Genomic DNA, 3,807 nt, shown 5'->3' with positions numbered 1-3,807 from the left:
AAATATCAAATCATAATCACAATAAAACACATAGACTAAACAAGCAAAAGCATTAAATTATAACAAGCAAAAGTATTAAATTATTTTTTAAATATAATATTTTATCATTATTTTAAAAATCTATCTATTTTTATTATAAATAAAAATTTATTTTTAAATATTTTTAAATATTTTATTTTATTTATCATTATTTTTTCATTATTATAAATAAAAATCTATCTATTTTCATTATTATGTTTTCTCCTTTCTTCTCTCGCATGCCAGAACCCACCCCCCCCCCCCCGATTAGGGATGGCAATGGGTAGGGTTTGGTCGGATATTGTACTATCCATCCTTAAATCCGAACTTAATATCCTATACCCAAATCCTATCCAATATTCGATCGGATAAGAAAAAAGATATCCATCTCCATACCCAATGGGTTCGAGTATATCCACGGATAATCCATTTTTTCATACCCAACCCATACCCATCCCATATCCAATCCGTATCCAAAAAAATAAACAAGTAAAATAATTTATGCATATTATCAATCAAAAATAAAATTATCAATTCAACATAAAACATAATTCATAAGTTCAGATTTATAAAAATCAAACATAGAAATAGAATTACATTTCAACATAGAACATATAAAAAATTAAAATAATTTTCTACATATTATCAATCAAAACAGAATAACCAATTCAATGTAGAACATAATTTATAAATCTAAATTTATAGAAATCAAATATAGAAATAGAACTACCATTCAACATAGAACATAACCATTAAATTCATTATTCATCCATGAAAATTTATTATAGTGCTGAAAAAATAGTGAACTTGAATATCAAATTTTCAAATAATTTTACGAAATGATAACTGCAACTCCACAAATCATTCAAGGCAAATAGTAGACTCTACAGCAAGTAATAAAAAAATAAATATATAATTAAGTAAATATATATAACAAAGTTAGAAAAATAACCATAAAGTAAAAATATTATTATCTAAACAATCCAAAGGACCACTATCATCATCATCATCATAATTATTTGTAGCTAATGATCCACCTATTAATGATTCAAAATAAGATAAACACATTAATATAGTGAAAAGTACACAAACTAATAGATAATATTAAATTTAATTTATCTTTTTTTTAGAAGCTAATAATCAATTTTGAGCACACATCAATGCCTCGATTATTTTTGCATGGAGTCGGCTTCGATGAGGACTCACAAGTCTGCCACTTGTACTAAAAGCAGATTCAGATGCAACTGTGGATACAAGAATAATAAGTACATCTCTAGCAATAGTTTGTAATGTAGGATATTTTAGTCCATTTTGCTTCCACCATACCAAAATATCAAAATCATCGGACCAAAGCAACACATCATCCTCTAAATAATGGTCCAATTCAGTCATAACTATTACTTTAGCTTTCTTTTTATTTTTAATAAAAAAAAGTAAAGCACTATCATCATATTCAAGCTTTGACTTGATGGTTGATTATCCCTAACTATCTTTAATATTTTCTGCATTTGAAATGTTACTTGACTTGTAGCTCTCCAGCAAATTATTTAATAATGTCCGAATTTTATCAACATACTTGGGAGCTTCTTCCTTCCCAAAGACTTGTTCAAAATAAAACTCAACCAAACTCATCTTATATCTTGGGTCTAAAATTAAAGCAACACCCATTATCTCATGCACAACACCCCAATATTTATCATATTTGTCCAACATCTTTATTGCCATTTCATGTATTACTTCATCCTCAAACAACCATTCTCCTAAAGCTAACTTAATTTGACAAATTTTTCTAAAATACAAGTTGGTAGTAGGATAGTTTGTCCCTGAAAATAACTCAGTAACAGTATAAGAAATCTTCAATTTTTCATAAACTTTTCGAGTAGACTCTCAATCACTCTCACTAGGTGAATATTTATATTGAGATTCACGTTGTCTCAATCAAGCAAAAATACTCTTATATTGAATAGCAGTTCGAAGCATCAAATAAGTAGAGTTTCATTTTGTTGGACAATCTAAACATAATTTCTTACTACAAAAAATCCATAATTGTCTAACAGTTTCTTCAAACTTTTCAATTCTTTTAGGAGTTGCAGTCCAATATGCTACACTATCCCTTATATTCTCAAGACTATTTTTTATCACATCCAAACCATCTTTGACAATCAAATTCAAAATATGGGCACAACAACGCATGTATAACATAGAACCAGATTATAACAAGTAATCAGTTTATAATTTATCTTTCACAATACCAATCAAAGTATCATTCATTGAACAATTATCCAAAGTAATAGTTGATAACTTTGTATCCACATTCTAATCCAATAAACAATCGATCAATACTTTAGCAAGAATATCACTAGTATGCGGACAAGGTACATAGATAAATCTATTAAAAATTTAATAATTTATAATCAAAAAACAATCACATAAGTATAAAATATTGTAAAACAACACTAAGAAAGTATTAAAGAGTTTGGTACCTCAAAAGTTGGCTTTGTAAAGTCGACAAGTTATCAATAAAATGTGCTGTGACGGCCATAAATCCCTTCTTTTGGTTGAAGCTATCCACATGTCCGTTGTTATGGCAACTCTACTACCATTATTCTCTAAGATCTTCATCATCTTGTTTCTTTCAAAGTCATAGATCTTAAAAATATTACTTTTTATAGTGTTACAAGATGGACACTTGAAAAGTGGTTGAAGTGTATTGAAAATTTTTTTAAACAGATCATGATCCACCATTGAAAGAGGATATTCATGTACTATGATCATAGGAGCCAAGTCTCTCCTTGCATTTGCTTGATCAAAAGCATGATTAGTTATGTCCCCTTTAATATCTGTACTTAACAGCATTTGTCTTATGTCCTTTGTACTTCTTTTCAGATAAGATTTCATGTGTTGAAGTAAATAATTTGTTCCATGCTTCGAAAACCCCCCAAGTAACTTGTGACAGTAATTGTATTCTGCTTTATCCATTCTATTGTCTTTTTTCTTTGTAAAGCGATTCCAAACCACACTTCTTTGCTTTCCATACTCTACAGTTGAGTCATGTGCATCTGCCATAGAAATTGGTTCAGATGAAACACCCATGACATTCGGTGTAGATGTAAAAATTGTACTAAAAGTAAAAGTTCCTTGTGGTATTGAAAGATTAGATCCTTCCTCTAATTCTTGAGAAGAACCTCCATTTTTGGGATCATGAGAGCTCAATATTTCTTCCGACATCATTAATAAACTGTCATGAGAAAATTTATATACAAAACACAAATAAGTAACTATTCCATAAATTTATAGCATTTTATATATCCATGCAGCTTCAAAGATATGTAGATAGTAAAAGATCATAATATACTTTTTTAATATTAATTTAGGATAACAAATGAATAGTAAGATTGATAATATCTATGGAGTACTTATCAATGGAATAGATAATTTTAATAATTTTTTATTTCTATCATATGTGATGTATGGCAACTATAGTAGGATAAAGTAAAATAAAAATTGAGAGCTCCTCCTTTGTCCCAAGTTTTTTCACCTTTTTTATTTTTTATATTTTCGAGCAAGGACGGCGGGATTGGACTCGAGGTGGCAAGCAACGGTGGCACAGCTTATTGGAGCACGATCCCGGCTCCTCCCACAGATCTTGAGTGCAGTAGAATCAGCAACGAATAGATCTGGAGACTTTTGGACTCGATTGAAGGCCCTTGACGAAATCAGCCTGATTGCTGTCTTCTTCGTCAGCCTTTCGTTCTAGATGAAGAATGCCTCTGAAATCACCTCTAAAAA

Source organism: Elaeis guineensis, chromosome 2 (genome assembly GCF_000442705.2).
Source record: "Elaeis guineensis isolate ETL-2024a chromosome 2, EG11, whole genome shotgun sequence".
NCBI classification, from domain to species: domain Eukaryota; kingdom Viridiplantae; phylum Streptophyta; class Magnoliopsida; order Arecales; family Arecaceae; genus Elaeis; species Elaeis guineensis.
Note: the sequence above shows the minus strand (reverse complement) of the source record.